Raw genomic sequence first — 10,803 nt, forward strand, 5'->3', positions numbered from 1 at the left:
TAACACCCTTAGGTAAATTTGGCAGCTTCGCAACTAATGCCCCTTCCTTTGGTAGTATAAACATATGGACCCTTTGGTAATGGTACACGGGACTATCACATACTTAACTTTTCTCTTTACCATTTGGTCAACTGAGTTGACTATGGCCGATCCCTTTCCATTGGGAAGAGAATGCTTTTTCTGGATTTCCAGTGTCTTCATTGTCAATGTCCAAAAAGTTTCATGAAGTTGATCTTAGCAAATAGATAAGATCATTAAGGGTCTTGTCATAGTCTGTTTCATAGGAGTCCCAAAGGAACTCACTATGTGACTTAGAAAGTAGTTGAACCACCCACTTTCTCAAGACTTTGACACCTAACTCTCCCGGCTTGTCAATATGTGACTACATCTCCAAGATGTGATCACACCTAGACCTTGCCTTGCCAATAGGGCTTGAGTGACCTTGAACTTTTCAAGAACTTGTGGGTTAGGGAGAATAATTTGGTGGAGGTGAAAGAAGTATGATATCCATGGGACATCATCTTCATTTAGGAAAGCCTGTTTCAAGAGATTTGGGAAGATCATAGATGTTTAAACCAGACATCTTTTGGGAGATTTTCAAGATAGTTGATCTAAAGTCCTTAATATAACACCCTATATGAAATATTAAGGCTAGGACCCTACAAACTATTTTATAACTTAGAAGAGGGATGTCGTAATCAAAGTTATAAAATATTTGAAGGTAGGTGAATGACGATTCACCAATTTCCACCAAGATAAACAAAATTTATTAATAGGTTTTAATTTGATTTGAAACTCCTAGATCTTTTGAGATTCATTGAACTGTTCAATGGCATGTTTCAATCTCGAGTGTGCCCTTCAGGTTTTGTGACTGGGATGCCGAGGATCACAAAACAAGGTGTGAAGTAACCATGCAAATATACTTGGTACCCTTAAGTGTTTACCCCTCAATCGATGTGCCGGTTAACCACACACGCTCCATCGATACTATGATAAACATTAAGTTACCCTTTGCCTACCTTGTTAAATATGAGTTAGTGTGCCGGTTAAGTACACACGCTCCACTAACCGACTTAAACAAAATGCAAAGTGTAATTTCATGGATTAGCACCTTATTCACATTTTCCTAAGTAACTAAGATTGGGTATTTATAAATGGTTTAGTTACTTAGTATTTATCATTAATACTTTTAATGAAGGGAGAATTCTAGTCCTTGTCCTACCCGTTTGGCTAACGACCCTCCACCAGTCAAGGAAGCGGTGGGTGAGAGTGGACACCCATTAAACTGCCATTTTATAGGCAGTAACCTTATACCCCCCCTTATAGACCGACTTCGTGAATGAGGCCTACTAACGGTAAGACTGACTTGCTCTTATACATATATATAAATATTATTAACTTATAATATTATAAAGTATAAGGGTTGAATTTTAACTTTTAAAATTCTAAGGGCTAACTTGGAATTAAAGTATTCATAAGTGAAAAATTTTCAAATTCCAAAACTTGAGGGAAAGTTTTGAAACTATTCAAAACTAATTAATTCCATAATCTATGTGTTTAAAGTAGTCTTAATCCAAAAACTCTTCAAGTTCCATAACTTGAGGACAAGTTATGAAAGACTTTAAATTATTAAAGAATGTAACTTTTTCTTTATTTTGTAACTTATGGAATTAATTAAGGTTACACATTTTTTTTACTTAATGAAGTGACTCTTGAACCTCCATAACTTGAGGACAAGACTTTTCATTTTTTGTAACCTTTACCAACTTTTATGAGTTTTATGAAACTTAAATGTGACTTTTCATATAACTTGAGGACAAGTTACAAAAACACATTTTAGAATCAACTCTTAGATTAATTTGGATTGAAAACAACAATTTCACATAACTTCCTATTAATCTAAGCAACTCATAAGAACAAGATAATTCAAATCAAACTTTTTCATGTAATTAGTCTAAACCTTAAACTAATACAAAACATGAATCTATTGACAATTATCTTTGAAATTGGATTAGCATGAATATTACCACATCAAAAACAAGTTTATAAGTCCAAAAACATCTGAGAGTAATGTTCCTAGTCCAATTCCAGCCAAAAAAGTCGAATATATGCTGTCTGGGGGTCCAACTCGTCGAGTGCACAAACCAACTCAGCGAGTTGGATGCATTTTGTCTTGGACTCGTTGAGTCCCTTCATGGACTCGGCGAGTCTGCTGGGCAGACAGCATCAAAACTCGATTGTTCAGCTACTATTGCAAGTATAACAAGAAAACAAGCCTAGGCTCTGATACTACTTTTGGGTTTTGAGCATTCTAACACTCCTAAGTGTACATGCAACCCTAAATACCTTGGATCTATGTTTTCTCTATTATACATACAAATATGAACATCCAAGGTATTATCCTAATCTAGCATACAAAACAATGAATATAACAAGATAGAATACATACCTCTTTGATGTAGAATGTCCTCATGAAGCTTGAGTGCCTAGTGCCTCAAGTGTGACACCTCAAATGGTTCACACAACATCAAATACACTTGGAATAACTTGATAGAACTCTACACTTCATGAAATCGGCTAGCCCTACTATTACACACACTAGTGGCCGATTTTGGTGAATAATATGATGCTTATATAGTGTGTTACAATTAGGGTTACACCATGTAAACCCTAATTGTCATGACCTTTCATTTCCATGACCCATGGGTTATGTAACCTCCATGGAGCATCCTATGGGTTTAACCCAACTTGATTATCCATGGAGCTTTGGCCCACTATATAAGTTATGGATGATTTTCACAATCAACCCATATATTTAATTAGTCTTCTTTGATCACATAATTAATTCAAAATTAATTCTTGATCAATAATAACTCAATATTATTATTCTTATTATTAATATACTAGAATTTATAATATATTAATAACCATAAGTGTCTTATTTCTCTCATTTAGTCTATCCAAGTGCATGATGCCATGCAACCCAAATGGACCATGCCGGGTCGGGTCAAGTCTTACCAATTATAGTTATGGACTTAAATATTAATCCAACAAAAATATCTAAATATTTTATAAAATGTAGTGATCTCTTGGTTGTATCAATTGCATAAGTCCTAATCTTGTTGAAATCATTTATATAAGAACACAAAATTCCTTTGTGTTTTGCTTGTATTCCGCCTGAAAACGTTAAAAAAAGTAAAAGTGTAAGGGTATGAACTCATAGTTGATTATGTGTAGGAGCTCGACAACAAAACCGGAAAGATGACCCTCGAGTTGGAGTATGCGGAAATTAATAGTATCCTAATGATAATTTGTCACACCCCCGAACCAGACGGCGGAAACGTCTGGGCGCTTGTGTGAGTAACAATTGAATAATCATTACAATGAATATACATGAAACGTAACACAGTCATCACCAACATTACATAATACAACCAACATTGTTCACATCGAGTACATTGTTAAATTACATTGTTCGCTCTGCTTCGTTATCAAATAAAATGCATGCATACGAGTTGTTAAGCAGGAACGTACCGGTGACAATGGCTGGGTCCTACACTGCTTCACCCTGACCCATTGTCAGTGCTCTCCCCGTGGCTCCTACCCCTTGATTGTTCGTATTGGGGCAGTTTCGCCTGGTATGCCCAATTTTCCCACATCCGTAACAGGTATACCTAGCTCCAGTATTGGTGTTGTTGTTGCTGTTTGTCATCTGGTTCTGCAGGAGTTGAGTCCTACAGTACTTCGCTGTATGGCCCTTCCGATTGCACCTTGTGCAACTCATCTCTCTGCACTCCCCGTGATGGTGGAAGTTTCATTTTCCACACTTGGGGAGATTTCCCGAGTACTGCTTAGAAGCATTTGGCGTGGATGAGGCTGGAGCATTTGGTGTGGCAGTAGCTTGTGTTGCATAATGGACATATACCATTTGTTGCTTCTTAGATGATTCCGAGTGTTGTTCTCCCTTCCGCTTGTTGTTCTTCCCCTTCTTGTTCTCTTCTTCCTTCTTAACCTCCGCTACCACTGTCTTGGCACCCTTCTCATTGCCATGATTGTACAGTTTCTTGGCCAGTCTCTTGGCACTATCAAATGTCTTAGGGTTTGCCGCAATGACATTCCCTTGGATAGGTTCACCCAGTCCCTAGATAAACCTTTCAATCTTCTGCTCCTGTGAGGTGATCATTCCGGGACATAGAAGAGATAGCTCACTAAATCGGGATATGTATGCGTCGATATTGGAGTTTTGGACCGTGAGGTTCCACAACTCTTGCTCCATCATCTGAATCTCACCTCTAGGGTAGTATTCTGCTAACATCATCTCCTTCAGCTCTTCCCAAGGCATCGCGTTTGCCACCGGGAGTGTCATAGCCTCTACGTGGCCATTCCACCAGGAGAGCGCTTGGTCAATGAAAGTGCAGGCTGCAAACTTGACCTTACACTCATCGGGACACCCGTAGATTTCGAAAACACTCTACTTTCTCGATCCACCGCTTCAGGGCTATGACACCTCCTGGAGTTATTGGAGAGTAGGGTACGCTTATGGATTCATTTCCCGCTGTGATTACTACCGAACACATGTTGGTTATATTCTAAATAAATATAGTTTATCAGGCTATATTCATCCCTAATATAACTACATAACTGCCCATGTTTAATCATAATGTTCAATTTCCTCCAGAAGCTTTTATTAAGTATTGTTAGGTTATTATCCTAATATACGCACATAAGTGTGAAATTTTTGTTTTGTTCAGAGTTATTTAGTCCCATTGTGTTTATAATTGCATATCATGTATGGTTAGATATGCTAGTTCACTAAAAACATTGCTCTGATACCAACCTGTCACACCCCCGAACCAGACAGCGGAAACGTCTGGGGCCTCGTATGACTTACAATTGAATAATCATTACAATGAATATACATGAAACGTAACACAATCATCACCAACATTACGTAATACAACCAGCATTGTTCACATCAAGTACATTGTTAAATTACATAAGTTCTAATTTTCCAAAGTACGATAAGTGATGTTACATAAACAAAACCATACACACTTGCATATCTTCTAGCTTAACGATTACCTGAGAACACAAGTTATTTTAAAAACAGTCAACATATATAATGTTGGTGACTTCATAAGTATATTTGAATAAAAGTCATTGTATCTTTCGTAAAAACCCAGAAAATCCGATATTTTCTGTAAAATGTTTTGAAAATGATGTGAAAATCGAGCATAAATGCATGTGTGAATTTAATGGATAAAACTTGTAAGAGTGTAGTTTAGATTCGTTGTATTTTGAAAAAATGATAATTGTATATGAATAATTTCCCCCAGAAAATCCGATATTTTCTATTTTATAATAACATCTAAATTCTTGTATCGCTAAATAAGTCGTTTTGCATCAACACAATTAAAGAGTTTATCTTCAAAAGGTTATCTTTTGGTATTGAATCCCTATATGAGCCGTTATAACCATGCATGATAATGACTAGGTCGCCTGTCTTGGTATTTTTCCAAATGCCGGTCTTGCTAAGGATGTTGTCGCCCTAGACTTGCCTAGTCTAGTTGTAGCGAACAACTAAGGCGTGGGGATCACCCCGTGTAGATCTATACACAAACTCCTGCTTTCCTACCAGGAAAATCTGATTATAACTACATGTTACGATTGTACACTCAGTGGTGCCAACCGACAAGTCTCACTAGATTCTTAACCTCTTTTTGTATTATGTTCAATGTTTACGTATTTGTGAGACGTTTTTGTATTCGAAGGGTACTTGAATAAGTTTACGGATTTCAATGATTACATAAGGGTATCGTTACGGCTTACTAACATAATAAATTTCCTTTCCAATCCCTATTAGTATGAAATTTTTCCACAAAGGCCCAATCACATGCAAAAGAGTAATTTAGGCCCAATAGGCACGTAAATGGGCCACAAAAGCCCAATAATATGCAACCCAATACTTAAGCCCAAATTAACATGTAAATAGGCCACAAGACACAATCAACATGTCATGGAAAACATTGGGCTCAATACACACTTAATTGGGCTATTAGGGCCCAATAGCCAAGAAATGTGAATATTGGGCCCAATAAATAGTTTTTGACGTAATTCGTTCGTTCTTTTTGATTCGAGGCTTAATAGATTGATGATAAAATGTTTTCATTTTGTAAAAATGACATTTTTGGCTAATAATACTCAAATCTTTAATTAAGGCACAAAGTTTTGTAAAAATGACGCTTTAGTCCATAATTTATAAAAGTTTGCAATTTTGTCCCAAATGTTGGCAAATTTACAGTTTTGACCCAAAATGTTAAATTTTCACATTTAAATCCTTGTTTCGCAGAAAATTACATTTTCAGCCGTTCTTGGTAAAAGTTCACATTTTCGGCCCCGGTTTTGGAAAACTTTACATTTTTGGTCTAATTTGAAAATAAATGACATTTTCATCTCTAAATTTGGTTTATTTACATTTATGACTCAAACTTTTTCCATAATAACATTTTTAAACCTTAAAACTTTATTTTATTTTTGCAAATTGGGCCCAAAGGCCGTGATGCCCAAAATGTTGGCCCAATAAGCTTAAATTTGCATTTTTGACCCTTGTAAAAGTATGTTTAGCATAAAAACACCTTTTTATATATGTAGGACCTGTTTGGCACCCTTTAAAACAGAATTTTCGCTTTTTACCCTTATCTTTTGTTTTCTTGACAATTTTGACCTTTAACATGATTTTTGTTAAATTCTTTTGCATCTTAAACATGTGTTCTTCTTTGACTTGGTAATATGATATATATATATATATATATATATATATATATATATATATATATATATATATATATATATATATATATATATATATATATATACTATATCATTAAACATATTACCTATTTCTTGAAATTTAAGAGGTATACCTATCGCAACATGATGTACAATCTTATTAAGCTTACAATCTTAACTCATTGTATCTTTACCTTATCTTAACCCTAAACTGATCGACACAACATAGACGCCGTCAAACCCACCTATCTTCTATCTCTCTCCTTACTCACTTCAGTTTCCAGTGGACCATTGGTACCACCACCCTCCTCACCCTCTACGGCAGCCTCCGCTGCAACCTATAGAAGGTCACCGAACATCCCTTCCTCCATTAATTGTCATGTGCTCACTCAAATGCTCATCCTTCTACACTGTATGATCGATGGCTACATATGTTAAGAAAGGTCATGGTTGTGGCGACTTCGGGTTTGTAGAGAGGATGACGAAGATAGATAGCGACTATGGTGGTGTTCGATGACAGTGAGACTGATGACGGTGGCGGGGGATAAGAGGCCGGATTCTACATAAGTGCAAATGACCTAGGGTTTTGCATAGGGTTTGAAATATTTGTTCCGTGATATGGGATGTGTCATAACGCCATCTCTACATAGTCTCTACCCCGACACCATTATTTTGTCGATGAACCACACCGCAATCTCTCTCTCTCTCTCTCTCTCTCTCTCTCTCTCTCTCTCTCTCTCTCTCTCACACACACACACACACACATATGCGCATCTTTAATTTATGTTATTCTTAAGTGCGATTTCTTTTTGTTTTTCTGTTAGTTCCATTTTTTTATCCTTTTACCTAAACCTTAAAGAGTTATTTTAGTCTACACAAGGTGCCAATACACGGTTAAAAGTCAATATAGAGCTTTGATGGCATATTTGGGTTGAGATGGTGCTGATATCTCTTTCTCTCTCAGGTGCTTCTTTAATTTACGTTATTCTTAAGAGTATTTTTTTTTTCCTGTTTTTCTATTGTTCCATTTTTTATCCTTTTACCTAAATCTTAAAGAGTTATTTTAGTTTGCACAAGGTGCCAATACAGGGTTCAAAATCAATACAGAGCTTTGATGGTATATTTGGGTTGAGATGGTGTTGATATCTCTTTCTCTCTCAGGTGCTTGTTTAATTTACGTTATTCTTAAGTGCAATTTTTTTCTTCTGTTTCTCTGTTGTTCCATTTTTTATTCTTTTACCTAAAGCTTGAAGAGTTATTTCAATTTGCATTCTTTTACCTAAAGCTTGAAGAGTTATTTCAATTTGCATAAGGTGCCAATATAGGGTTAAAAGTCAATACAGAGCTTTGGTGGCATATATGGGTTGAGATGGTGCTGACTGTGCTCAAATTGTAATACAGTCAAGGGTCATAGTAATTTCTCAGGCACTACTTCTATTAGCCAAACAACCACTCCCGATAAGTGTCATACGAATTTACCATACTACCCTCTCAACATTTTTGTATTCTCATTCATGATGTGCAACATGAGGAACAGTACACCGTTTGGGACTCCTCCGCCCATAATTACTAGAATATAATTGTGTAATTGAGTTTATATAAAGAGGTCATTTGAGAAGCCTTTGGTTATTAAAACCTGCATATCCCCGGGCATCTCCAAAAATTCATGAGATTGACTATTGCCATGACAACATCATATATTACCAACATACCGCTTCTGATAAAAGAATTGGCTCTATCCATACACATCAAGGATCTAAAGGATTCAACCAAGATGCTGCCATTCTTTACCAGGTTTCCTATCTCACTCATTGTGATTCATTGCTCAAATTCACCATTTTCTTTCTTTAGATCGTATACATATCTTAATTTTTTATTTTTAATGAAGATATAATTCTTGATGAATGACTATGGAATGGAAGATGGAGCATTTGGTGGGGTGTTTGATGTACATGGAAGGAATGTTCAAATAGTCGGCGCCTCTTGCTGGAAACATCTTCATGGAAGTGACGGTGACTCTCTGTCTTCACTGATGACCTTCACACAATCTATGTTGGATCTAAACTGAGTGCAGATCAAACCAACCATTTCCTTGAGCCACCTTTCTGTTAACAACCACGATTTATCTAATTTCCTTGATGCTTACCATCTCTAACGAAACCCTTGGTCTCCGATCTGTTTTTGGAAATGAATAGGTAAGGTAACCAAATATGTATTTTCGGCTCCTGTTCTTGGTTCTCTGTATTTTCTTTAGCGATTAGGGTACTTTTGGTTTTTTCTTTTGTTAAAATTCAGTGATTATATGGTTTGTTTAGGATTTGTATATTAATTATGGTATTAAGGTATTGTCTATTTTGCATTTGTAATAGGATGAAGGGTGGACAAATTACCCTCCTAAAGATTGATGGATGAATGGAACCATTTGTCTTCACCAGACCCAATAACAAGTAAGTGTTCACATGTTTTACATCTGAAATCATATCTGATTTGGCCAAAATCTAGCCATCTCCCGACTTTTCTGTTTAGACAATGTTATATCAAGTGATGCTGCTGAAATGCAAATGCATTCTTATCCTCTACCTCTTAATGATTTTGGACAACTTGATGTTTAGTGTAGATATCACCGTTCTTGCTGGTTTGTTTCAAAGATCTGGTAATGCTACGATGGTAGAGGTATTATAGCTCTTTCTTTAGTTTGAACAAATGCTTGGTTGTGATGTACCAAAAAATATGGTGCTTACTTTCTGTTTTTCCTTAACTTTTCAACCAAATATGCTATTTAAAATTGAATCGGTTTATTGAGAACGATCCATTATAAATAAGTGTCCTGTCTTCATTTTGGTCAGATGTTATTAAGAGTGGTTTTGAATTGGTTATTGGTTCTATCTTCCAAGAATCCATCACTTCGTTTTCAAATATACAAACTTTCAAATACATCATTAACCTGATGTGAAATGGTTTCTTGGTTACGTTATTATGTTGTTGGCCCATACATATTCAAAGTTCGATTGATGGTCAATTTGACCAGATGTAGTGACTTAAAACTACCATAATTTAGGTCCAAAACATGAATTTAAAGATTAAAAAAAGCATATGTGGCTGTAATTTTTTTAATAAACATGTGAAATAGGCTGGTTATATATAGGGGTAAAATGGGATGGTTGTATTTTAATTAACATGTCAAATAGGCTGGTTACAATTGATATGAATCTTTTAATGTTTATTAGGGGATATAGGTTGTTTTTTTCTGTGTCACAAAAAGAAACAAATCTCTGCTTTAATATGTTAGTTCTTAAATTATCAGGGGGTTTGCCTGTTGCATGCCCTAATTTCATCTAACATATAGTACTTATTTGTCAATGATGTTAGTTTTTCATCTAGCCCACACCCCTTATTTCATCTAGCTGCTGAGATATTAATAAATTAATAATTTTTTTTCACTCTGGTCGTCCCATGAAACATTGTAGCTTATCTGGTGTCTTTGTAATATACACACCACGTGTTAAGTTTTACATAGTTTTTCCTCATTTTTTTTTCATCTCATGTTAGCCAACTGAATTGTTGCAGGTGAGTGAGAAACTAAAGCTGACAATGTCTTCTAGCAAGCTAAGTTTTGACTGAATCCGTACTCCCTCACCGATGCTGTTGTTCCACTCCTGCAGTCTCAGCCATCGATGTCGTTCCTCACCGAAAGTCTGAGCCCTTATTCAGCAAAAGAAGGAAATTATCCCCGATATTAAAATGGTGTATCGACAAAAAAAATTCTTTTTATTAGTTTGATTTGAAATCTACACGATGCTTTACTCCATTTTAGATTAATATGTCCAATTTAATTTTGATGTAGAACTACAGGGGAATTTAGGCATCAGGTTAACTGCTCTTTTTCATAACAACTGTGAATACATCTTCATTTTCCTGAATTTTTAAAAATGCAATATGTCCAAACATGAAAAAATAACTGCCTTCAACCAAAAAAAAATCAAAACAAGAAGAAAACATCCCTCCTACTTTGTA

At 35.8% G+C, this 10,803-nt stretch overlaps 1 long non-coding RNA gene across 5 annotated transcripts; it reads left to right on the forward strand.

Annotated features, from left to right (window-relative positions):
* Window positions 1-6,976: 6,976 nt before the first annotated feature.
* Window positions 6,977-10,597, forward strand: LOC145074301 (uncharacterized). Of its 5 annotated transcripts, none has more exons than XR_013691790.1 (7): window positions 6,977-7,753; window positions 7,857-7,950; window positions 8,075-8,583; window positions 8,678-8,984; window positions 9,159-9,236; window positions 9,402-9,462; window positions 10,357-10,597. It is a non-coding gene; the product is annotated as an uncharacterized LOC145074301 (long non-coding RNA). The 5 variants fall into 5 exon arrangements; XR_013691792.1 differs by having other exon boundaries at window positions 8,115-8,583; XR_013691788.1 differs by having other exon boundaries at window positions 6,978-7,753; window positions 8,103-8,583.
* The last annotated feature ends 206 nt before the right edge of the window (window positions 10,598-10,803 follow it).

The sequence above is a fragment of the Lactuca serriola genome, chromosome 9 (assembly GCF_051521515.1).
Source record: "Lactuca serriola cultivar US96UC23 chromosome 9, Lser_US96UC23_V15, whole genome shotgun sequence".
NCBI lineage: Eukaryota > Viridiplantae > Streptophyta > Magnoliopsida > Asterales > Asteraceae > Lactuca > Lactuca serriola.